This window comes from Aedes aegypti, chromosome 1, assembly GCF_002204515.2.
Source record: "Aedes aegypti strain LVP_AGWG chromosome 1, AaegL5.0 Primary Assembly, whole genome shotgun sequence".
In the NCBI taxonomy this organism is placed as follows: Eukaryota; Metazoa; Arthropoda; class Insecta; order Diptera; family Culicidae; genus Aedes; species Aedes aegypti.
Genome location: NC_035107.1, coordinates 87,911,751 through 87,939,435, shown reverse-complemented (window position 1 = coordinate 87,939,435; position 27,685 = coordinate 87,911,751).

The following is a 27,685-nucleotide window of genomic DNA, read 5'->3' as shown; positions in this document are numbered from 1 at the left end:
AGAGGGACTCCTGATAAAAAAAAAACCCCGGCGGAACTCCTTAAAGAATCCTTCGTGAAATTCCTGATTAAATCTTTAGAAGCATTCCTGATGAAATGCTTGGATGCACTCGTGTTTAATGCCCTCGAAAAACTGCTGATCCCTAGAAGAACTACTGATGGAATCCTTGGAGGAAATTTTGTTGGAGTTCCTGGTAGAATCTCTGAAGGAATTCCTGGCGATGGAAACTTCTGATGGAAACTTTTGAAGTTCTTCTGATGGAATCCCTAAAAGAACTTTTCGAGGAATCCTTAGAGAAATTTCTGAAGGAACCCCATGAGGAATTCCAGGTGAACTTTCGGAAGGAATTCGCTAAATTATTACAGGAATTTCTTGTTAAATCACTGAACAAAATATAGGTAACATTTCTGGAGGAGCACCTGGTGGAATCGTACTGGAATTACCGTTGACATCAATGACATAATTTTGTTAGAATTCCTTAAGATATTGCAGGAGGATTATCTGGAAGAATTCCTGGTACAATCCCTGGAGGAATTTTTTGTTGAACTTTTTATGGAATCACAGATAAAATTGCTGATGGATTCTCTGAAGATAGTTCTGTGAAAAATAGTTGAGAAATATTTAAATAATCCCTAATGATTTTGCTAAAAAATAATGGTTAAAGATTCCCGACCAGAACCACATAACAAGATTATAACACATTCCTATCAGCAGCAGTTAAAAATAACAGAAGTTGATAAAATGTTGTTATCAAGATGACTTTGTTCTCAACTTGTTATAATTTTAGTAACACATTTATAACAAAATTTATTATATTTTTTGACATTGCATTTATAAGTTTGTTGCAAACAACATCCAATGTTATAAACAGTAATCTAGTTTACATGATTTTGTTATTTTGTAACATCCTTGCAACACATTCTGTAATAATTTTGATATAATTGTTTTAGAGTTTGTTGCATTTTAGTTTAATTTGGTGCAAATTTTGTTAGAATTTTTGTAATTTTAACTACTAACGGTACATGTTTTATAACAACGGGTGATATAAAAAAATCATATCACGGGAACACATTTTGTTATAATCGTGTTTCTTTCGTCTAGTCGGATTGTGGGAAATACTAGTGAAATATTTAGAAACAACTCAAGAGCGCACATTTGAAAGATCACTATGGCATTGACGCTGTGTAAATTCACGCATTTTACTTTCCACCCATCTGCATTAACAGTTCATGGAACGTCGAAGTCTCAATTTGACGTTGATATATTCGTGCAATATCCCAGTACAATGTTCATACAACAGACAGTACGATTAGTTCTAACATTTGATTCCGCCCACGTATGGTTTGGGCAAAATCAAACTCGTTTGATTTTGGCCAACCGATTCGTCAACCGTCAAATCGGTTTCACAAACTGTCAAATTGGTTCGTCAAGTAGCATACCACACGGTCAAACATGGCACCAACATGAGCATCAACCTGGAGGCGGAGTCAATGTTGGTCAAACCGTCTGAGCGTGTATGGGCTGCATAAGACCGACGAATATGGAGCTCTATATCGTCCCCTTGATGCTACAACTAGATAACTCGAAATTTGAAATTTTTGGCTTCAATATGTCAAAACATTTTTCTAAATTAGATCTGCAAAATATCCACAGGTCTTAAGCGTATGATTCAAAATACACAAGTTAAAGATTATTTTTAAATCATAATCACTGCGATTAATCATCACCTTGTTAAACGGTCATACTTTCAAAGTTGCACATCTCAAAATTTTGATTTTTGAGTTATCTAGTTGTAGCATTAAGGGGACGATATAACACCCGGCAATGGCGTGACGTTACGATGTAGCCAACAATTTATCAAAATGAGTAAAATTAGTTCAATTGGGTATGCGGTGAATCTTGCTGACAATTTCACAAGTTCTGCATTATTTTTATTTGCTTAAATGTTGCACCACCCTATCCTACCTGGCCCCATTCAGTTCGGGATCGATAAATTCTACAAAATTTATTGCTAATCATATAAGTCGTCCTCTCGTCGTCATCGTCGTCGTCACCGAAAGCCGTCGTCGCCGGGTTTGTTCCCGCGTTGAAACTTGTGGCAATGTTTGTTTTTCGCTCGATGGTATCCTTATAGACCCCTGTCGTGCTCCTCTTGGTACTTGGTTTGGTTTACCTTCGTGAAAAAGGGTTGGAAGGCGAGGTGTGCGCAATCTTTTGTTCTTCGATTGGCGAAATTCCGACTACGGCTGCAAGCACCGACCAAACGAATGCTACAGTGGCAGTCCTCTATACAAAAGTCGGACAAAATTTCAGAAGAAAAACCTAACTGGGTCTGTAATCCTAAAATAATGTAAATAACGATTGTTATGACCGAAAACCAAACCAAAAATATTGAGAATTCGTATTTTTTGACATGATATTTTCGGGTTTTGACCACTGTGCATCGTCATCGTCGACGTGGTTCAATTTTATTGTCGCCAGGTCCCAGGCTCGGAGTCCCGGTGTTTGGAAACAATAAAGGTGAAGTAAGCATATTGCTCGAGCAGAGAAAAAAATGTGCCACAAAGTATGGATCCGCATGATATTTATTGGTGGGTTCGAGTTTACCTTGCGGTTTGACTGACGCGGCCTTTGAGGCCAAACAGAAGAAGATCATCTCCGATCGAAAATGAGGGCCTTTTGTCTCATCTTCCAGGTAATCAACGATCAATCATGTGGTACGAGTTTCATTTTTGTGGTTTTGAGCCGGATTGTCTTCTAGATTTCGGAGATAATAAAAATTGGGTGCTTAGACGTGCTTCGATGTACATAAAAAACTGAAGACTAACTTTTGACTTCCATGAGGTAAGTCAGATGTGAAAATATTGTACAATATTGATCTCCGAATTTCACCTTGAAGTGTAAAAGCTCTTACAGGAAGTCAACCTTTCTTTTGTGATCAGAAAGTTTTTCTCAAAGCAGTATCCAAGAAGGATTACCTCCGTTAGCTTTCACTTACGTTTTCATAACATTTTCATTACATTGATATTAATATTTTATGTTAAGATAATTTTACAATTGCAATTAATCAATAGATACCAAAAATATTTACGACCACGTCAAATTTATTCCCAAGCTAAATTCATCCCTAATGGATAGTTCCACTGCGCTACATGCAGCACGTGACATTCCTTCGTCCAGCAATATAGACATTCCGACGTCAGAGCATTTCCATTAACAAAAACTACAAAACCCGAGAACCGTACTGCACCATTCAAGAAAACGCTAAACGCATTCACACCACCCATTGCATTAGAAGACGACGGAGATGCTTGAAATGATACACATTGCATTCACATTTTAAAACCCGCTCAGCTGCAGAGAGAGATGCAGAAAGAACCCCATCGCTTTCGACTAGAGCTCAGCTAAAAGGTGGCTATTTCTGCGTTCTATGAGTTGATTCATTAAATGTAAACTGCCTACGGAGAGTGAGATTGGTTGAAGATGCTAAAACCGCACACCAGGCGCGATTATGTATCAAATGTCATTCATGCTGCTTTCCGGAGGTTCGTTTTTTTTCCTCTTATATTTTCAGCCGAAGGAATGGAATGCGTGTGACGCTATTTATAGTGAAAACCCGGCGGTCCGGATTGCCAGGCCGGTAACCCGTTCTAGCTAGGCATCTTCGCACTCTCCACAAACTGGATGACGACCGGCGACATTTGCATCGGTCGCACAGTGGTTTAAAGCATGAAAGAATCTATGACAAAAGGTCGACGAGCAGAAACGGAAAGACAAAAGTTCTTTTGACCATCCAGAAAAGAAAAAAAAAGCCACCCAGCGAATCATGTTTGATTTTTTGTTCTTTCGACGCTTTGTTATTCGGTCTTTCGTCCCTGAAGATCGACATAGTACCATTATTAGTTACACCAGATTATGTACCGTTTTGCATTGTAAATAGACATAAATCATGTAGTTTTCATCAAAACACTTAAAAATGATGCGACATTATTCTAAGAAATTTCAAAATTGCTGACCGAATAATAGAAAAAAAAAAAACATATTCTTCAAAATTATAGCTGCATTGCCCTTATTTTAACATTCCTCACAATACTCTTGATGGTATCAGGTATCAGAAGGCCGGCACCAGAGGCACGTTCCCCACCATTTGGGAGATTTGTGCCATCGCCATATTTGAGCCTATTTCATCATCTACCCGACGGGAGAGGAAAGGAACGGGAAAGATGGGAGGAAATAGGAGTGGGGTCCCTTGAAGAGGGAAAATCGCATAGGCGAAATGAGAGCATGTAGCACCATACCACAATGGGTTCCAACAGCGCCATTAAAAGTGCACTGCAAAACGCATGATCGTACCACAGCGGGTTAAGAATAACAGAATGTCCTGAAGATTCAGGCTTCTGAATTCAGTTTCACTCAATAAGTATTTATCAAGTAATTGGAATCGCATTTGCGCAAAAATTGGACAGTTACATATCAGGTGATACGAAGTTCCATAATCGGAGTCACAACTATCACACACAAATGAGTCAGCACGCTGAATATTTGCCATGTGATAGTTGAGTCGGCAGTGGCCAGTCAAGGTTGTAACCAAGAGACTGCAAATTCTGCTTTGACAGATTTGTTAAATACTTAGCCACCTTTGGGGATGGCTCAGTAATGTACAACTTTGTTTGACGATATGACTCAAAATCATTCCAATATTTCTGGTACTAAGTTGCCGCCCAAGAATTCCTGAAGCTTCACCCAGCACTTCGAAATTGGAATAGCTGCATGAGGGCCAATCAAGTCATGCGATGCTCCATTGGGAGCTAATTCATTAGCCAATTCATTCCCAGCAATGGAAGAATAGCCAGGACCCATACAAGGTTTATAGAGTTCACTGAATTCAGTTCCTCAAATTGAGTTCGACATGCGATAACAAGCTTAGACCCTGAGTTGGCCGAAGCATGCGCTTTTAAAGCAGCCAGACTATATGACATATTCTTTACAAATAGCCAGACGTCCAATCTTCCCGTGAAGGGAGTTGTGTAGAAAATTTGCTATAAGGAAAGTGACAAGCAATTGTGAGATCACTCGGAGCAAGGACAATTGTGTCCCAATTCACTAGAAATGGAAACATCCAAATAACTAAGATTTTCCAATGGACGGAAACAATCCAAAGAATTTGGTCACAACCAATTCCCAGTTTAGGAGCATAAAAAAATGCAACATTCATATGTTCATAGAACATGTAGCGATGATCAGATACAGATTCATCATCTGATACATGCCAATTCGTCAACTAGTGACTGATTCTGTTCGAGCAGAGCATTATGTCTAACACTTTTTATCTAGCAGATACCATGAAGGTTGGGCGATTTCCTATAATAAGTAATCCAAGATTTGAACTACTTAAGTATTCCATCAGACTGGAGCTTCTCAAATTGATATCTGAGCTGATTCAGATCATGTGATAAGTATTAGCATCACTGTCCACAATCAGCAGAAGGCCTTTTCATAGGCAGTTTACGACAACTCGTTTAAAATCATGCGTTGGGGATGGTCATCATGTGGTAAATACACAAAACGAAAGACATATTTCCTATTGAGGTCACCAACATATTGTGATAGCACATACATCTCTGATTGTTAACTCAGAAATGAGTGTAGCAACGAAAGCGCTATTTACGAGCACGCATGCGCGAGGCCTGGTACGCGAGTTTGCCATTTCATGTTTATGAAAGTAGCAAAAGACCGGTAAATGGCTGGGCATGGCGTACCATTGGTACCTCGCGTACCTGCAGGAATAAAATAGACCCCTTTGTGCGGTCCTTAGCCTCTTGCCCAGCAACTCCTATCCCTACCTCCTCGTGGCACTGACCGGGGTACGAGTAACCTTGGGGAAGATCGGGTAACCAACCCCCGGTGGGAACTTTGGTCGTATGCTGACAGGGAAGGGGGGGGGGGTTGCTTTTGCTTTTGCCTTTGCAAACATGGAGCGTCTGTACTCCATGTTAGGAGCGGCTCACAACAGCGTCTGTTCCCTATGTCAGAGGCGGCTGATCATCGTCCGAGTGTCAGAGAAGGACTCTAAGCTAAACTGCGCACTATGGCCCTCCGAACATTTAGGGGGAATGGTCCTCCGGAAATCTAGGGGGTTGGTGTCAGGCCCTGCAAGCCAGCCGTAAAAATACACCAGCACAGGAACGTCAACGAGAGAATACGGACCGGAACAATCGGCAAAGACCACAGCGACGAAAATGGACTTGCGATTGGAAACTCGGTACGTGGAACTGCAAATCTCTCAACTTCATTGGAAGTACTCGCATACTCTCCGATGTACTGAAGGCCCGCGGTTTCGACATCGTAGCGCTGCAGGAGGTGTGCTAGACAGGAGTATTGGTGCGAACGTTTAGAGGTAATCATACCATCTACCAGAGCTGCAGCAACACACGCGAGCTGGAAACAGCTTTCATAGTGATGGGTGATATGCAAAGGCGCGTGATCGGGTGGTGGCCGATCAATGAACGAATGTGCAAGTTAAGAATCAAAGGCCGATTCCTTAACTTCAGCATAATCAACGTGCATAGCCCACACTCCAGAAGCACTGATGATGACAAGGACGCATTTTACGCGCAGCTCGAACGCGAGTACGACCGCTGCCCAAGCCACGACGTCAAGATCATCATAGGAGATTTGAACGCTCAGATTGGTCAGGAGGAGGAGTTCAGACCGACGATTGGAAAGTTCAGCGCCCACCGGCTGACCAACGAGAACGGCCTACGACTGATAGATTTTGCCGCCTCCAAGAATATGGCCATTCGTAGCACCTATTTCCAGCACAGCCTCCCGTATCGGTACACCTGGAGATCACCTTAGCAGACAGAATCGCAAATTGACCATGTTTTGATCGATGGACGGCACTTCTCCGACATAACCGACGTCAGAACCCATCGTGGCGCTAACATTGACTCCGACCACTACCTGGTGATGGTGAAACTGCGTCCAAAACTATCCGTCATCAATGATGTACGGTACCGACGCCCGCCCCGGTACAATCTCGAGCGGCTGAAACAACCGGATATCGCCAATGCGTACGCGCAGCATCTTGAGGCAGCGTTGCCGGATGAGGGCGAGCTCGATAAGACACCTCTTGAGGACTGCTGGAGGACAGTCAAAGCAGCCATTAGCGACGCTGTCGAAAGCATTGTCGGATATGTGGAACGGAGCTCAAGAAACGATTGGTTCGACGAGGAGTACCAGGAGGTTTTAGAGGAGAAGAATGCAGCGCGGGCTGCAAAGCTGCAGCATGGTACGCGGCAAAACGTGGAACGATACAGACTGAAGCGGAAACAGCAAACCCGCCTATTCCGGGACAAAAAGCACCGCCAGGAAGAGTTGGAATGCCAAGAGATGGAGTTGCTGTACCGTTCTCAAGAAACGCGGAAGATCTATCAGAAGCTCAACACATCCCGCAAAGGCTTCGTGCCGCGAGCTGAGATGTGCCGGGATAAGGATGGGAGCATCTTGACGGACGGACGCGAGGTGATCGAAAGGTGGAAGCAGCACTACGATGAACACCTGAATGGCTCAGAGAACACAGGCACAGAAGGTCAGGACAACGAAGGCGATGGCTACGTCAGCACAGCGGACAGCGGAAACCAACCAGCTCCCACGATGGTGGAAGTTAAGGATGCCATTCAACAGCTCAAGAACAACAAGGCCGCTGGCAAGGATGGTATCGGAGCCGAACTCATCAAGATGGGCCCGGACAGGTTGGCCGCTTGTCTGCATCGGCTAATAGTCAGAATCTGGGAAACGGAACAGCTACCGGAGGAGTGGAAGCAAGGCGTTATATGCCCTATCTACAAAAAGGGCGACAAACTGGAGTGTGAAAATGATCGTGCAATCACCGTCCTAAACGCCGCCTACAAAGTGCTATCCCAGATTCTCTTCCGTCGTCTATCACCTATAGCAAACGAGTTCGTGGGAAGTTATCAAGCAGGTTTCATCGACGGCCGCTCGACAACGGACCAGATCTTTTCCATGCGGCAAATCCTCCAGAAATGCCGTGAGTACCAGGTCCCTACGCACCATTTGCTCATCGATTTCAAGGCGGCATACGATAGTATCGACCGCGTAAAGCTATGGAAAATCATGGACGAGTACAGCTCTCCCGGGAAGCTCACAAGATTGATCAGAGCAACGATGAACGGTGTGCAAAACTGCGTGAAGATCTCGGGCGAACACTCCAGTTCGTTCTAGTCTCGGCGGGGACTACGACAGGGCGATGGACTTTCGTGCCTGTTGTTCAATATTGCGCTTGAAGGTGTTATGCGGAGAGCCGGACTTAACAGTCGAGGCACGATTTTCACGAGATCCGGACAATTAGTTTGCTTCGCGGACGACATGGATATTATTGGGAGAAAATTTGAAACGGTGGCAGATTTGTTCACCCGCCTTAAACGCGAAGCAACAGTCGGGCTAATGGTGAATGCGTCGAAAACAAAGTACATTCTGGTTGGCGGAACTGAGCGCGACAGGACCCGCCTAGGAAGCAGAACTACGATAGACGGAGATACCTTCGAGGTGGTGTACGAGTTCGTCTACCTCGGATCCTTGTTGACGGCTGACAACAATGTTAGTCGGGAAATACGAAGGCGCATCATCAGCGGAAGTCGTGCCTACTATGGGCTCCAGAAAAAACTGCGGTCAAGAAAAATTCATCCCCGCACCAAATGTACGATGTACAAAACGCTCATAAGACCGGTAGTCCTCTACGGGCATGAGGCGTGGACTATGCTCGAGGAGGACTTGCAAGCTCTTGGGGTTTTCGAACGCCGAGTGCTAAGGACGATCTTCGGCGGTGTGCAGGAGAACGGCGTGTGGCGGCGAAGGATGAACCACGAGCTCGCTCAACTCTACGGCGAACCCAGTATCGTGAAGGTAGCTTAAGCTGGAAGGATACGCTGGGCAGGGCATGTTGCAAGAATGCCGGACAACAACCCTGTAAAAATGGTGTTCGCTACGAATCCGGTCGGAACAAGAAGGCGTGGGGCGCAGCGAGATAGGTGGATTGACCAGGTGCACCAGGACCTGGAGAGCGTGGGTCACAGTCGAGGATGGAGAGAAGAGGCCATGAACCGAGTGAATTGGCGAATTATTGTTGGCGTACAATTGGCTTTATCAAGATAATTGATGTAAAGCCAAATAAGTAAGTAAGTAAGTAAGTAAGAAAGTAGCAAAAACTGGGAACTAGCGCCACTTGAGCAGTACCATTTTGTATGAGTCTACAAAGATTGCTCGTTGCTGATATTTTATGCTGAAGATTGATTTAAGCTATCCTAACCGTAGCCACTACCCAAACTAGGCAGGATTAAGCCATTTGTAATTTCAGCACGAAAAAGACCAGCAGCGAAAAAACCAGATCGGTATCTCCTAAAAGTCGTCAAAGGCGAAAAGCACAGAATACACTGTGTAAAACGCATAATGCGAAACCATAAAGGTGAATATATAATCTAAATTTCAACGTAATAATAATCCTACCCTTATTTAGCCTCAGGCTTGAGACTGAAGAAGGGCAGCCGATTAGGTTTATTTAGAGCCCCCTAACCATTCATTCTTAGGCATGGTAAGCTTAAAGCCGTATGAATTAGGGGTCACCTCTGAGGTGGACTTTTACCACCGGAACAGGCAGTCCGTAGTGTTAATTCTTAGCCAATTTAAACAACCGCTACCGACACTACGCGGCTATCTAGGCTGTTCGGGAAAAGGAAGTTAACATTGATGATTAACTCCTGAAGTGCCCAAACAGCCTAAGAATACTCAAGAATACAATACTCTTGATGGTGCTACGTGACCTGCGTCACAATGTAACGCTAACAATTTCGGACCATGGCTACTTGCATATAGTTTCTCGATTGCCTCATACATCCAAGAACCTAATCCGCTTGATCAAACAACCTAACTCGTTGCTCCGATTTTAGTCTTGTGCCGGTCGATTTCGAGGTGAACACAATTTAAGCGGGGTTTCTGCCCAACGTTCTTACAAAGTGCCCGCCCATAGTACCCTTCTAACTTTGGCGACCTTCTGGATACTGGGTTTACCATAGAATTTCGCAAGCGCGTGGTTCATGTGGAGTGGCATGTTTTTGAGTGAAAAACAACAATATCTCCCAAACGGAAAGAGATAGCGAGTTTCTTCATTCACCAAATTACGCATTTTTCAAAGCTCTAAAAATGTTTCATAGACTACTTTGATGAGAAATTTGAAATGAAAACTCTAGAACCAGAAAACCAGTTTTGTTTGGACCACTCTATGTCACCGTAGTAAAAAAAGCTCTAAATCGGTCAATTTAAAAGTTACAAAAAAACTTTTTGGCAAAGTTGCTTGAAATTGAATGGTCTACAACTTTGCTGAAGCATATTAAATATAATTTATACAATTAAGAAAGTTAGCTACACAATTTCTATTAAAATGTGGACCACCCCAATTTTCAATATCACCAAACAAAGGGCTTAACTAATACAAGCAACTTTGTAGAAGATTGTTTTCGTCTAATGTTTCATCCTAAAGCTCAAAATGCATCTTTCCGTGTAAAACTAATTTCTGGACCATAGTGCAGTGATAAAAGGAAATAAAACTGATGAAAACGTTAACAACCACGATGCCGACAATCACTTTGCATGGGCAACTTTCGAAAGAATATCCGATAATTAAAAGAAGGACAAATATCTTGATGGAAATTCTAACACCGGCAAGATTTCATACAGACAAGTAATGCAGGGGTTTATTTTCAGGATTAATCGTGTGAAGTAACTGTCAACTTAGAATTTCGCTCAAGACAATTGTGTCAGTCGAATTTTTCGACAGCTATCGCTCAAACTTTAACTCAAACAGTACAACACGAAAGAACAGCCTTCAATCCAAAGAAAGGAAAATCATTGGTTTGAATTTTTATGCTGGCTTCATATAGCCTCGGAAGAAAAGCCGATGATTGAAAGATTAAATTCACTGATGGGAATGTTAGCAGTTATTACGTCGACAACTATTTCAACACTACCAGAAAACCTCGCTTGTTCTACAAAGTAAGAGGAAGATGAATGTTTAGGCTCAAATTCGCGATCGTCCTTGAAATGCATCACTGATTTTCGGGGTAATGTGTCATTCGAGGTAATGGTATTCGGGAGAGTGTTATAGGGCTCTTTGGATTATGAAGTAGACCTACAACAAAAGTATTTCACTTTTTCAGAACTCTAAATTTCTTGAAACTGCGGGGGCGGGTGATGAGGGCAGGATCAAACATGTCGCGCGTCGTTTGCTCAGAGAAATGGAAAAGCAACGCGGATCGTTATTAGTGATCTATTTGATCTATTGATCGCGTCGCTTGCTCTTGCGTGAGCAAGTGACGAACACTTGTTCAACGTACAATGCGATTATCGAATTATTTCGCGAATCCAGTAGGGCATGATTATATTATGGATCGCATCACCAAACATTGGTGACTCCCAGATTTCTACCTTATCCCACTAACCCAATATCCTTTCCATGACAACCGTGGAGATGCAGAGGTGATCTCGGTCTCTAGTAACAACGGTAGTCACACTAACATTCCTTCCCTTCCACGATGACCGTAAGGACGTGGCCGGCGCCGTTATTGACTTTTAAATTTGAGCTTTCGATTTGTGCACATTGAAGAATGGTAAACTAATCCCAAGCCCCATTCATTATTTCCCTGTGCAACTTCGATTGTTCTGGGCAATCACAGAGTAGGAACTACGATTTGTACGGTCATCTATGCTTATGCTTATGCTTTTCAGAACTCTAAATTTCTAGAAAGGTATGTGTTGTTAGTCATCCTGCGTAGGAGCTTTTTTCAAAAAGTATTCTACAGTTAAACCTCCATGAGTCGATGTTCCATGACTCGATATCGACTCATGGAACCATACTAAAAATAAAATTTCATGGTTACTATGATGGTCCCCTCAAACAGCTTTCCAAGGGATTTGTTTCCATTACTCGATATTTCCATGAGTCCCTTCAGATATCGACTCATGGAGGTTTCACTGTAATTGAAATTTGTTTGCTACAATTTCGTAAAATAAAATGCGGAGTTTTATTAGTTACAGAAACACCATGTAATTTTGTAAATTAAAACTTTCTCACGTTTCTAGATTACGATTTTGAAGCTCTATCAAGTATTAGTTTTCAAGACATTTTTAAGAGTTATGTTTGTAAAAGTAACTACAATAACAGCTTTAATTATATCCACTACTTGAATTGTGGGTCACAGGTATTTTAAGACCGATTTATGGCAAATTTTATTTTTTTATATAGTGAAACATGATGATAAATAACCATGTGGTGCAAGTTATACATTGATAAAATACGATGTTGCAAGTCCTTTCGTTGGGCAGTATTTTCAAAAAAATAAATTTTCAATGCGTAGCGCTGTTTGGTTCTCAAGACTTGTGTGTGGTAACCGGCCGAATACATTTTTTTTCTGAAATTATTTTCACACTTTTTCAAACGCGTCTGTACGACACAAAAATCGTCTGAAGAATGATTTTCAGTCGGCTCGTCGCTAAGCAACGGTACTTCTCTCTTACACATACATTCCAATAGAAGTACCGCTATCGTCCTACGCTCAATACGTAAGCATACAATTCAGCATATTTCCAATAAGAATCTCTCTCAGTTTTTCTCCGAAAAATACTCAAAGGTACAAAAGATGTCACAAGGCTTCGTCATATTTTTGTCACGCCGATCAGTGCTGCCAGATGTGCAAACAAAACATAGTGTAATAATTCAGATTTATTTCAAATATAAATTCACAAGTATTTATTATTATTTTTATTTTATTTACTTCACTACATCTCCTTTCACCTGTACTCTAAGAAAATACGCTATATACATAATTTCTGTCAAACCTTGTCGGTTTTCTTATGTCAGTTCGTTCTCTCAAAACTCGTGTGTTAATCGAAGAATCGGCCTGAGGAATATCCTGAGAATGCAGAGGACCTGTGAGCTCTGACTCGACTTCCATAGGAATATCTTCCAAACTCGGCTCCAAATCATGATTTGGCAGGTTTAGCTCTGTTTCTTCCTCTTCTGATTCTGTGGGAGCAAGTTTTACGTCTTGAAAGTTACGTGCGTATTGTACTCCATTCTTACTAACAATTACAACTTTCGCTCCATCTATTGCTACGACTTTGAACCGCTCATGTGAAAATGACGGATCACATTTCCCTTTCTTGTACTGAGCCAATAATACAGAATCTCCTACAGAAATATTGGACTCTCTAGCTCGATTGACGGAATCAAAATATTTCTTACTCATTAGTTTTGCTTCAGCGTCACGTTCTCGGATATCAGTTGTGTCTATCTTTTTCGAAATTTCTGGACCCCACAGACTCGGAAATGTACCACGATATTTCCAACCAACTAGGAGCTCGAAAGGCGTAACTCCAAGACGAGCATGAGATACAAGATTGTTGTGGTTATGGACGTATTTTTGCATTGCAGCTTTCCAATTAATTCCATCGATACGAGATGCAGCCATAGCCTTTATAATACCTTGGTTCTGGCGTTCCACTAAACCGTTTGATTGCGGACTGAGTGGAATTGATTTCCGCACTTTTACGCCCTTTTCTTCCCAGAATTTCACAAATGTTGAACTTTGGAATGGTGGGCCATTGTCACTCTGTAAAAAGCAAAACAATTAAACTAAAACCTCAACAAAATGCCATTATGAAACTCTTACTTGCAAAATAATAGGGCATCCCCAAATTTTGAAAATATTGCAAAGGGCCGAATTTGTGTTTTCGGCGCTAATGTTTCTCATTTCCGTAACGGTTATGTACCGTGAATAAGTGTCCGTAACGATCAAAAATTCTCCTGAGCCAAAATTAGGTAGTGATAAAAAATCAATCTGAAGAATCTCCCACGGACCATTCGGAAGAATCCTACTCGAAAGTGGCAAGGGAGGGTTTTTCTTTGACAACATAATGCACGTCTCACATCCCTTGACAAACCGTTCGACTTCAAGTGACATTCGAGGCCACCAGAAAAAGTCACGCATTATTCGTTTCATTGCAACTTCTCCTGCATGTCCACTGTGAGCCGCACGCATTGCTTTTAATCGAAGTGATAACGGTAGTACAATTTTATCACCCTTGAAAACCATGGATCCAAGGTAGTGCAGACTCTTCTTTTGTGCTTCATACTTTCGTAATGCGCCGGGCCAAACATTACTCTCCAAAGCATCGCGGACAAGCTCCAGTTCAGCGTCTGTTTCAGAGCAACTTTCTACATCGCTCCAGGTAATTTCCATATTGCCGGCATCCAGTGTGTACAAAAAGTGGTTTTCGTCGTCGTCTTCGTCAAAAGGTGTAGTGTCCTGTGTTGTTTGCACCAATCTAGACAGCGCATCAGCTACGTTTTCATACCCAGGAACTCGCTCGATATTGAAATCATAAGACTGCAGTCTCAGTGCCCAGGATTCCGCTCGAGTTGTCGCTCTCCTACCCAAACGATGCGAACCATTGAAAATGTATTCATTGGCTTCAGAATCGGTGCGTATGGTAAAGGTCTTGCTAAGTAGATATGAAGAGAAACGCTCGACGCCCCACACGACCGCCAGTGCTTCTTTTTGGGTGTGGGGGTAGCGCTGTTCTGTAGTCGTTAACGTTTTCGATGCACAAGCAATGATTCTTGGAGTATCGTCTGTGTTAAATTGAACAAGAACTGCTCCAAGTCCCACAGGTGAGGCATCTACAAATAATTCAATTCTGTCTTTTGGGTTATAGTACCCTAGACGCTTGATAGTTTGAAGTGCTTCATTTTTCAACCTTCGGAACTCGTCGTCTTCTGCCTTGGTCCAAACGAAACTGCTAGCATTTGCTAGGGCACGTAAGTGTTGCGTTTTGTCTGCTCTGTTTTGAATGAACCTATCAACATATGTTATTAGGCCAATGAAGCTTTTTACTTCCGCACACGTCGTTGGTTTCCTAAAGTTTCTTATTGCGATAATTTTTTCCTCTTGAACCTCCCAACCATTCGAGGTGAACAAGAAACCGATAAACTTTACCGATTGACTACCAAAAACACATTTGGACTTGTTTAGCTTGACATTATTGTTCTCGAGGCAAGCTAGTACAGCGGCCAAATTAGCATCATGTTCCTCCTTTGTTGCACCGAAAACAAGTACATCGTCCAGGTAGTTAATTTGTCCCTTGCAACCAGCCAAAACTTTCCTCTGCATAATTTCTTGGAACAAATCTGGCGCGTTACATAAACCAAACGGTAATCTAACGCATCGAAACATTCCAAATTCGGTGAAGAAATTCGTCAGGTGACGAGAATCTTTGTCGAGCTCAATATGAAAGAATGCGTTGGTTAAGTCAATGGTTGAGAACCATTTAGCACCGTCAGGTTCAGCTACAATCGATTCAAGAGTTGGCATGGAAAATGGGGACCGATAAATGTAGCGGTTTGGACATCTCAGGTCGATTACCAGACGAATATCTTCTTTTCCTTTTGGAACTACTACAAGAGACGAACAGAATGCCGTGTCCATGTCATCGGTTACCCTCTCGATTATTTCAGCAGAAATCAGTTGTTGTAAGCGTTCCTCTACTAACGGTTTAACAGCTTGTGGGATGTTCAGATAAACATTTCGACATGGGGGTTTTGAAGTATCATAGAAAATTTTCACGGGAGGGACATTGAACTTAGGGAACGGCTCGCTTGATACAACTGATGCTACTTCGTTGTCATTGTGTATCAATTTTTCAGTATGCACTGTAGAAACTGGCACATTTAGTCCTAGAAGCAACACACTATACCTAGTAGCGGTTGATCTACTCAATAAAGCCTTCGTTTCATTGACAACGTAAAATTTTTCCGTATACACCGGTCTATCGTCTGTTATGAACAGATTAGCTTCGAACGTTGCAGATACAGGTATCTGCTTAGACGTCGCATACGCCTTCAATGATCGATCTGATCCCGATTTTACGTTGAAGACGTCATTGTTGTAACGACCATCGTTCATGAGACGTTTGAAAGAGTCTTCAGTGAACGTGTTTACCTGTGCCCCAGAGTCAATTAAAAACTCGCATGCCATGCCTGCTACCGTTGCTGTTACTATTCCATCCCTTCTGCTCGTACCGATATGATAAACCGTTAACGCCATCAAATCTGATTCGTCTCGTTCTTGAACGACAATCTAACAAAAAATTAATAAAATATTTATCAATTGGAATCAATTGAGGATATAGTTGTAAACCCTTATGCCACGTCATATTTACTGATCGGACAAAAAAGTAATATGTTTACTTCATTTACATGTTTATTAACTCACCCAATTCTATTAATGAGTACATCAAATTCAGTAGAAAGTATTAGCTGATCAATATTAATGCGTGCCATAAGGAGGTATTCATCTATGTTTAATTATCCAAAATTTCACTCACTTCTGATCGATCTTCGTTGTGCTCTGTTTTAGCTTCTACGTTGTTCACCGCCGAAGAAGTTATCGGTTTGACATCCGAAGGTTTCGGATCGGATTCTCTTTGTCCATGGTATCGTGTTGATTCATGTCCTGGGTTATTGCAAGCTCTCCTTATGTGTCCGATTTGTCCACAGCCGATACATACTTTGTCTACTGCATTGCACTCCGAAGGATGGTGGTAGACACTGTTACATCTCCAGCATCGGTCGGGTCGGCTCTTCGGAGGTTCACGAAATCCTCGACGATATGAATTCGTAGCTTCGACAGATCTGGGGTTTCTTGTTGGATTGTATCGAGATTCTCTTCTACGTGCACTGATAAATTGGTATCTTCCTCCGCGTGATCCTTGACGTTGAAATGACGATCGATCGTTCATCGGATATGCTGCGCTCACTGCGGCAACCGTAGCTGTCTCCGGTCTCTGATGCTTAAGCTTGAAATATTCCTCATTCATCTGAATGGCGTCAAGCTCCCTCACCTTGTCTACTAAGCTTGAAAACTTGCCCTTTCTGTTAAGCATTTTCAATGCGGCTACCCGCACCTCTCTGCTTACAGCATGTTCTGCGACGGTACCGACAATTTCTTCCATCTCCTTATCTTCATCATACTCACAAAGTCGAGCCGTTGCTCCAACACGTGTTATAAACGCAAGACTAGACTCTCCCGGATTCTGCATCATGAGAGCTAACTTACGGCGCTGAAACATGACATCGGAGCCTGATCCGAAATATGTTTTCAGTCGATGCATGGCGTTGGCGAATGGTTCAGTTTCTGGATTTGGACACTCGCCATGTGATTTTGTGTTTCGAAAGATTTGCAACAATCGAGCGCCCGCCTTAATCTTGAATAAGGTGAATTTCGTCTGTTCATCCTCAACACCAGCGAGCCTCATCGTATCTTCCAACAATTCTTTCCATGCTTCATAAGAGTAACGGTAGATTTCATTATCGCCGTCCAAGGGCTTGCATTCTGGTATGTTGATCGAGGATAAGGACAACTGGGTTACAGATGCTATGAACCGCGACCCTTCTGCAGAACCTATCGTGGCTGATGCGTTCATCCGCTGAGTGCTCGTTGGACACGTCGGAACTCAATACTACTATCGCTCATTGGTTCATCCAACACAGATTCCATGTCCTGTTCACCATTGACGTCAAACGACACATTGTTCTCACGAAGGCGAACTAGTTCCTTCTCAAGTTGTTCGCATCTGGCTCTTTCAGCATTCAGATCACTCCGAAGCGATTCAATTTCCTTGCTTTTTTTGGTTTTCACTCCTTTCTTTACCAATGTCGTCTGATCGATTCTGTAAAAAATGAATTTCGTTGGAGATTTTTTTTTTTGTGAACGGTCGAATCATATTCAATTAATTATTTCAACTTGTCCTTCTCGCAAGTATAAGTATTAGCACTTGTCCTATCGCAAGTTTGAAATTTGTCCTCGCGCAAATTTGCACATGCTTGGACGCCATTTTTTTTTTCAAAGCTTGTCCTATCGCAAGCGTACATTTTCACATTTGGTTTATTGCAATTAAAGACTTCAAAACTAAATTGCTGGATTTTTCATTTTGCCAAAATTTAACTTATTCACTTTTTTTTCAATTACTTACTCTGGAACTTCGTCAGCTGCGCCATTGTGGTAACCGGCCGAATACATTTTTTTTCTGAAATTATTTTCACACTTTTTCAAACGCGTCTGTACGACACAAAAATCGTCTGAAGAATGATTTTCAGTCGGCTCGTCGCTAAGCAACGGTACTTCTCTCTTACACATACATTCCAATAGAAGTACCGCTATCGTCCTACGCTCAATACGTAAGCATACCATTCAGCATATTTCCAATAAGAATCTCTCTCAGTTTTTCTCCGAAAAATACTCAAAGGTACAAAAGATGTCACAAGGCTTCGTCATATTTTTGTCACGCCGATCAGTGCTGCCAGATGTGCAAACAAAACATAGTGTAATAATTCAGATTTATTTCAAATATAAATTCACAAGTATTTATTATTATTTTTATTTTATTTACTTCACTACATTGTGCTCTTGAAAATTCAAAGTGTGGCTTCGCTCTATAATCATCTTAAAATGCTTCTATTCAACTATTTCATTAGGAATCAAACCAGGTATTATTTTCTTCAATTACATTAGTTATTCATCTAAATGTTGTTCTTGAGTTCTAAGGACGATCCATGTCCATCGTTTTTCGGGATTTGTAAACCCTCTCTCCCCTCTGCCACGCTTTTTACAATACCTTATACACGCGCTGTCACACATTAGTAGACCCCCACCCTCCCCCTTACGATGGACGTCATTTTTGAATGATCCCCTACCAGAATTTCTCCTCAGTTTACCTCAACCAATTTTTACTAAAACAACTAAATTCATAATGAGTCGTTCCGAGAATTATTCTACCCATGATTTTGTTTGGGAATTGTTTTAGTAATTTATAAAAATCATTACATCCCAGGAGAACGAAGCATGCTGTGCTCAACAAAGGACGTAAAAATATGTCTTCCGCTCAAAGCGCAACATGCAAGCATTGGCGGTAATAGCGGGATGAACGATCCAGTAAAAAACAACAAACGTTGGTATACTTCATCTGGTGAGATCGTTTTGAACACTCAATATTATAATTTTTGGTCAAATTGCATACATCATAAATTCATGGGAAACAGTTCCTGTATAGCAGGTAAGAGTCCAAATAAATTTTCATTTCTTTTCAGAGAGTGAGCAAACAATTCATTAACAATAACCTAATCGTCATGATTTTTTCAATTGCCTTTAACACCAAAGTCTTCACAGTAGGATAATCTGCGAATATTTATACTGACAAGAAAATATATTGATTTATTAAGGTATTTCCTGGATGCTTTTTGATATTGGCTGTGCAAGCGCATAGATTTACAAAAATCATTACATCCAGATGAGCCAAAATTTTTTCCTAGAACTAATCCAGTTGTACAAACACCGCACCTGTAGAATTATCTGAAAATATGATAAAATCCAGTGAAAATGTCCTAGATCAATTCATTACAAATTTACTACCGGTAAATGCCGGGATTATCAATACAATAATTCATATGTAAATCCTTGGCGAAATATTTGGAAAAAATCCATCTAATATGTGCCATGTGTAGGTCAATTGGTTAAGGAATTGCAACCTATTTATTCAATGAAGAATTCCTCTAGGCTTCCAGAACAGAATAGTGGATTTATCTAAATGTTGAGGAATTCATGCGTTTTTTTTTTTGAATCAGAAGAAATAGTTTTAGGAATTAGTAAAGTACTTTGAGAATCCAAGAGTACGATGACAAATAGTCGAAAGACAAGTGTTTGAAGTGGCAAAACGTCGAAATACAATAGATCGAAAGGACAAATAATCGTGAAGAAACAAAAAAGCAGGGATTTTTTTTTCAGAAAGAAGATTTTCGACATTTTGTCTGACGATCGTGTTTTTTGCGTTTGAAACCACTGTGCACTCACTGCATTCCCAAGGAAAGAACGCGATTTCCAATTTTTGACGACGCGAACATCTTCCCTTCGCGCAGCAGTGACGAAAATGAGCAATTCACGGCTTGATGGGCGCTCCGGCGCACCCAAGAGGTAATTATCGTAAAACTTGGGCCGGTGCAATTAACATTTTATTAGAACATTACTGGGCTGCATTAGTTCTGGCTCACGGACCGTCGTCGTCACTACTGCAGCAGCTACTTATGGGAGCCTATTGTTGTTACACTTTTCTCTCGGCTTGGGTGCGGGATTTTCAGAATCGTTGTCGTCGACAGGACCGTCGTCTACGTGTCGTAAATTGTTCGTGACGGTGATAGCTCGTGACATTTTGCCATTTGACAGGCCGAGAAAATGACATGAGCGTGGGGAAAGCTGCATTTGACTGGAATGGAGGTAACTAACCAGGATCGTAACTCTCTTTGCAATGTGCTACAAATTAGAACGTTCGTTTGCAGTGGCTTACAATTCGAATCACGCTGCCATAGAATATGTTCCGCGAGTTAAAAAGAGCCATCCGTTCCTAAATTCAAATCTTGAAGTTTCTCTTCCTTAAGTTTCCCATTCTCAGATATTTTAAAAATTATGCCAGACAATAAATCCGCTACATTCTTTTAGCATTATATGCATTTTACCGAAGTGGTTGGTTCTCCCCATCCAACCTCATCTTAAATTCAAATCCAACAGAAAAAAACATCAAGCTTTTCTACAGCCCAATTTCCCGATGGCCTATTCGCACCCAATAATAATTATCGATTCGATTAACGCTCATGTTTCATGATAATTAATTCCAAATTGAAACGGCAAGCATTTTTGTGAATCGTGAAAACACGACAATCTCATCGCGGCAGACGACGACAACGTATGTGTATGCAAATCAAGCGCTTCTCTGTCGCTGACGTAGAGTCACTGATCGATTCCAGGCCCATTCCAGAAGGTCCAGACTAGAGTTTCGGTGGGAAGCAGGTGTGAAGCACTTTCCCTCCGACCGAAACCAAACCAAAATTGGCACAAAAAAGCGCATGGCACTGAAGGAGAGGGAGGACGTGTCCTGATCAGAAAGGAATACGAAAATTATAACAAACCAGAAATATTATATCAAAGGGACATTATAACAGTTGTGTCACAAACACAAGCCGGTTTCAAAACATTCAAAAAAATTATTTAACAGTTATTCAATTATATTACAATTCTAACAGCCCATAACATAATTGTATCTACATTAAAACAACGTATGATATAGTAATAACAAAGATTTTGATACATTTCATATTAATCCGTTTAATGTACACACTGTGCGCCAGGTACCGTTTGTTCAGGACGGCACCCGGTCGTCCGAATTATTAGCTGCGGGGCGAGCGCCAGCAACGGCTGAATGACCGGCCGCCCAACGAGAGACAGACTCCGCACACCACACATTCGAGACAGCATAGTAATCACACACGCTAGTTGGACGAGAATACGTACGAAAAGTAAATTATTCATTGTTAGTTTGTAGGATAAGACAGGAGTACACGAAAAAGGACTAAAAATGTAAGACAAACAATCATGCAAATATGTACAGTAACCAACTTACGCTACTTACAACTAATCATGCAAAATTAACTTAAAATAAGTAAACTAAACCTACCAAATGTGAACTTAAATCTAATTAATGAAACTTGAATTTCAGCTAAAAGCGAACTCTACCACAAAATTCAAGTAGTGCTAAACGGATGGTCCGTAATCCCATCACCTGTGTCAACCAAATCTTTTAGATTTTCATCTGCGAAAGCAACAATTAGCTTCGATCATCGCAATCTTCGCCACGCGGGTGCAGCAGTTCACAATGGCGGCGGCCACATTTACTTGTGTATGCGCTCGGTCAGGTGAACCCGACGAAGAGATGCTGCAGTGCAGTGATTGTTTGCGACGAATTTATCTCGCATGTGCTTCATCCAGTCGTTCCATTGGTGGAAGCTGCGTTGTGTGCGTTCGGTGTATGAAGAGGAATCCCCCAACGGCGCGGTCGCTTTCGAGAAGATCGTCAAGTGCGACTGCTCGTGCGAGAATTCTCTTGGATCTGAAGCGGCTGGAAGACGAGAGGATCCTGCAAGAAAAAGCAGTCGAGGAGAAGGTCTCGCAAGAGAAGGAGTATCTGGCGAAAAAGTACGACCTGATGCAGACCCAGCTAGAGGAGGAGGAAGAAGGCAGCTTGAGAAGCCGTCGCTCGATGTCCAATATCCAAATAGTGGAACAGTGGCTTCAGAACGAAACCGTCGCATATTCAGGCTCTGGCATCGGATGCAGTGGCATTCCCGTTGGCACGGAATTACGCACCGGTACCGTTCACAAGCAGAAACCATCGGCTACAACGACGTTCGCTGCGGTTTCAACTCCAAAATCCGGACAACAAGCAGAGCTCACCTTCGGGCTCAATCCAAGCCTGCCTCTGGCGCGACTTTCGAAGCAAATTGTGGGCAACCAGCTGAGCTGGAGTTCCACGCGCAGGATCCATTGAACTGGAGCCTAACTTGGGACGTACCTGTCGTACCTCAACCGCTACACATAGGGCAATTCGTAAAACTTGCAGTAGATTCAGCGGGAATTCCTTGGCGTACAACTATGTCCGCCAATGCCGTATACACAGCAAGTGGGTCCATCGTCGTCAAGCCAACCTGCGAGTGGTAACCACCCGGTTGCCAGTGTCCATGGAACAAGTTCGTCGCAGCAGGAGACTATCGCTAAAATACCTTGGAACCTTTGGTGATTACATGGCACAACTTGTGGTTGCTGCGAGCGATGTTGCTCAATTTCAACCATCCGAAGAAACTCGCTTCCAATCGGATAAACAAAAGGGTAAGGAGAGACTCTTTGTCAACGCACATTCGTCCGGCACTCCGCCGGAAAACATTGGAAGACGACAACAAGCTGGTACCTACGAGAGCAAACAGAATCAGTCGAAGCCATGTCCTATTTGCGGAAAACCGGGCCACAATGTACGAGAGTGCGACGCTTCCAACAAGTGCAGCTTATAAGATCGTTGGAAGCGCGTTCAAGAGCTTTACCTTTGTCGGAGATGCTTGTTTGCGCATGGAGAGTTCCCTTGCAAGGCATCGTTATGCAGTATGGACGGATGTGAAGAATGACATCATAAGCTGTTGCATACAGGGAAGCCAAAGCCAGCGAAGCCTTCGAAGCCAACCAAGCCAACAGAAACGCTCAAAATCCACAACCAACGCAAGATGACAACGCTTTTCCGTATAATACCGGTAACACTATTCGGGAAAGGAAGGTCTGTCCACACCTTTGCGTTTCTGGAAGAAGGGTCTTCTTCCACGCCGATTGAAGCTCGGGTAGCCCGCGAGTTGGGGGTCAAAGGAGAGGTTTATCCACTTTGTCTGCAATGGACATAGAGCGTACTGAAGACAAGTCACAGTTGATTCGATTTGAAATTTCTGGTCGAGGAACGTCCAAACGACATGTGTTGAAGGCAGCCCACACGGTAGAGAAGTTACGCCACCCAAATCAAACTCTACTCTTTGATCAGCTGTCGGAACATTTTCCGTACCTCCGTGGCCTGCCCATTGAAGGATACAGCAACGCCACGCCAACCTTTCTCATTTGTCTGGACAACACGCATCAGAAAAGTCCTCTAAAGATCCGGGAAGGAAAAATCAGTCAACCAGCGGCAACGAAAACTAGACTTGGGTGGACTATAAGCGGCGAAATCCCCGGGGAAACTTTTTCAATAGAACGTATTCACTACCTTCTGTTTGAGGAACGGCGTAGTCCCGACGACGAGTTTCATGTCCTGGTGAAGGAGTTTTTTTCGGTGGAAAATGTTGGAGTTTCTGTCGTTCCTCTCATGGAAAGTTCCGAAGAGCAGCGATCAAGAAAAATACTCGAAGAAACGACTGTTCGCTTACCTTCTGGACGATTCCAGACCGGACTGCTCTGGAAATATGATCACATCGATTTTCCAGATAGCAAACCCATCTCAGAAAATCGTCTGAGATCATTAGAACGACGTTTGTTGCGCAAACCTGAGCTTTTCGAGAATCTCCAACAGCAGATACTCGAATACGAGGAAAATGGCTATGCTCATAAAATCACACAAGATGAGATCCTCAACTCTGATCCCAAGAGAATATGGTACTTGCCATTGGAGATAGTTGTGCAACCCAAGAAACCCGGAATGGTGCAGCGGCAGTACGGGGCCAGTCACTTAACTCTGCTCTGTTACCCGGACCGGATCTTCTGACCTCCCTTCCGTCGGTTCTCTCCCGATATCGACAACGCCAAGTTGCGATCAGTGATGATATACGGGGAATGTTTCACCAGTTCCAGATCAGCCCGATACGTACGTCATGGACGTTGCTACATTTGGTGCAACTTGCTCACCCTCCTCATAACAGTTCACTAAAAATCAGAACGCCAGAGATTTCGAGGCCGAGTACCCCGAAGCAGCTGCCGCTCGCATCCACAAGTCCTCACTCTGGAAGCACTGATGTCATCAGGACGAATTTTATGGGCAGCTCGAACTCGAGAACGACTGATGCCCAAGCTCGACGTCAAGATAACCATAGGAGATTTGAACGCTCAAGTTGGCTCCTCAGGAGGAGGAGTTCAGACCGACGATGGGAAAGACCAGCGCCCACCAGCTGACGAACGAGAACGGCCTACGACTGATAGATTTTGCTGCCTCCTATTTCCAGCACAGCCTCCCGTATCGGTACACCTGGAGATCACCTCAGCAGACAGAATCGCAAATCAATCACGATTTTATCGATGAACGACCTTTCTCCGATATAACCGACGTCCGAACCTATCGTGGCGCCAACATTGACTCCGACCACTACCTGGTGATGGTGAAACTGCGCCCAAAACTATCCGTCATCAACGATGTACGGTACCGACGCCCACCTCGGTACAATCTAGCGCGACTTAAACAACCGGATGTCGCCAATGCATACGCGCAGCATCTTGAGGCAGCGTTGCCGGATGAGGGCGAGCTCGATATGGCCCCTCTTAAGGACTGCTGGAGGACAGTCAAAGCAGTCATTAACGACGCTGCCGAAAGCATTGTCGGATGTGTGGAACGGAGCTCAAGAAACGATTGGTTCGACGAAGAGTGCCAGGAGGTTTTAGAGGAGAATAATGTAGCGCGGGCTGCAATGCTGCAGCATGGTACGCGACAAAACGTGGAACAATACAGACTGAAGCGGAAACAGTAAACCCGCCTATTCCGGGACAAAAAGCGCCGCCTGGAAGAGGTGGAATGCCAAGAGTGGAGTGTACCGTTCTCAAGAAACGCGGAAGTTCTATCAGAAGCTCAATACATCCCGCAAAGGCTTCGTATCGTGATCTGAAATGTGCCGGGATAAGGATGGGAGCATCTTGACGGACGGACGCGAGGTGATCGAAAGGTGGAAAGAGGACTACGATGAACACCTGAATGACGCAGATAACACAAGCACAGAAGGTCAGGACAGCGAAAGCGATGGCTATGTCAGCACAGCGGACAATGGAAACCAACCAGCTCCCACGATGGGGGAAGTTAAGGATGCTATTCAACAGCTCAAGAACAACAAGGCCGCTGGCAAGGATGGTATCGGAGCGGAACTCATCAACATGGGCCCGGACAGGTTGGTCGCTTGTCTGCATCGGCTTATAGCCAGAATCTGAGAAACGGAACAGTTACCGGAGGAATGCAAGCATCTATCTATAAAAAGGGCGACAAACTGGAGTGTGGAAATTATCGTGCAATCACTATCCTAAACGCTGCCTACAAAGTCCTATCCCAGATTCTCTTCCGTCGTCTATCACCTATAGCAAACAATTTCGTGGGAAGATATCAAGCAGGTTTCATCGACGGCCGTTTGACAATGGAACAGATCTTTTCAGTGCGGCAAATCGTCGAGAAACGCCGTAGGTACAAGGTCCCATCTGTTCATCGATTTCAAGGTGACATACGACAGTATCGACCGTGTAGAGCTATGGAACATCATGGACGAGTACAGCTTTTCCAGGAAGCTCACAATATTGATTAGAGCAACGATGGACGGTGTGCAAAACTGCGTGAAGATCTCGGGCGAACACTCCAGTTCGTTCGAGTCTCGGCGGGGATTACAACAGGGCAACGGACTTTCATGCCTGTTGTTTAATATTGCGCATGAAGGTGTCATGCGGAAAGCCGGACTTAACATTCGAGGCACGATTTCCACGAGATCCGGACAATTTGTTTGCTTCGCGGACGACATGGATAATATTGGGAGAAAATTTGATAAGGTGGCAGATTTGTTCTCCCGCCTTAAACTCGAAGCAACAAGAGTCGGGCTAATGGTGAATGCATCGAAAACAAGGTACATGCTGGTAGGTGGAACCGAGCGCGATAGACGGGGGTATCCCCTAGGTGGTTGACGAGTTCGTCTGCCTCGGATCCTTGTTGACGGCTGACAATATTGTTTGTCGGGAATACGAAGGCATAGATAGAAAACGATTGAGAAGTGAGGTTGGGTTCTACTGGAACACGTGGCCTTAGGTTTCTGGAATGTGCTGACTTTTGATGAGCGTTGCGATGAACTTTGTTCAGAAGATTGCGACTGTTAACATTAATGCTATATCAGTGCAAGCTAAGAAATTGTTGCTAAAAGAGTTCATAGTGAAAAATGATATTGATATTGTGATGCTGCAGGAGGTGCAATTTGAAGATTTCTCGTTTGTTCAAAGTCACGAAGCGTTTGTGAATATAGGTGACACGAACAAAGGCACAGCGATATTGGTTCGCAAAAGCTTGAATCATAGTGATGTGTTGATGGATCCTGGTGGAAGAATAATATCGTTAGCGGTCGATGGTCTGAACTTCGTAAATGTGTATGGACACTCGGGCGCCCAATACAGATGTGAACGGGATGAATTGTTTAGTGATACAATTGCGATTCATTTCAACAAATTTGGAACAGGTAACACTGTGTTAGCGGGTGACTTTAATTGTGTGCTGGATGAGAAAGATTGCAAAGGGAAGATGTATAATTTTTCGAGTGGACTAAAATCAGCCATTGATTTGCTTGAGCTGCGCGATGTAGCTATCGCATTAAATGGTGATAGGCGAGATTTTACGTTTTTCCGAGGAGGCTCGGCTTCAAGATTGGATAGAGTTTACGTCTCTAAAAGCTTCGTTGGTAGTGTTAGTCGATGTGTGGTAATGCCAATTGTGTTCTCTGACCACCATGCAGTGGTAGTTGATTACAAGATTGCAGCTGATCAACAGGTTCCAGTTCTGAGTAGAAGTTATTGGAAAATGAATGACTCTGTATTGAATGAGCCGTTAGTTCAAGATGAGTTTCGAATAGAGTTTGAGGAATTGAAGAAGAGGAAGAAGTATATAGATAGCTTCAGTAAGTGGTGGTCGTATGACGTTAAAAGGAAAATCAAACAATTTTATAAAAGAAAAGCATTTGAGTGTAATCAAGCGAACCGGAAGAAAAAAGATGTATGGAATAAAAAGTTGAATGATGTGTGGGAGAAACAGAAAAAAGGAGAGAATGTGATGAACGAAATGAGCGTGATAAAATCAAAAATTTTGGAAATTGAAGTGGACAGAATGAAAAGCTACGCGAATCGTTTCGAACCGGTATCATTGCTGGAGAATGAAAAGGTGGGTCTGTTCCATGTAGCAAAAATGATTAAACGAAAAGAGAGCC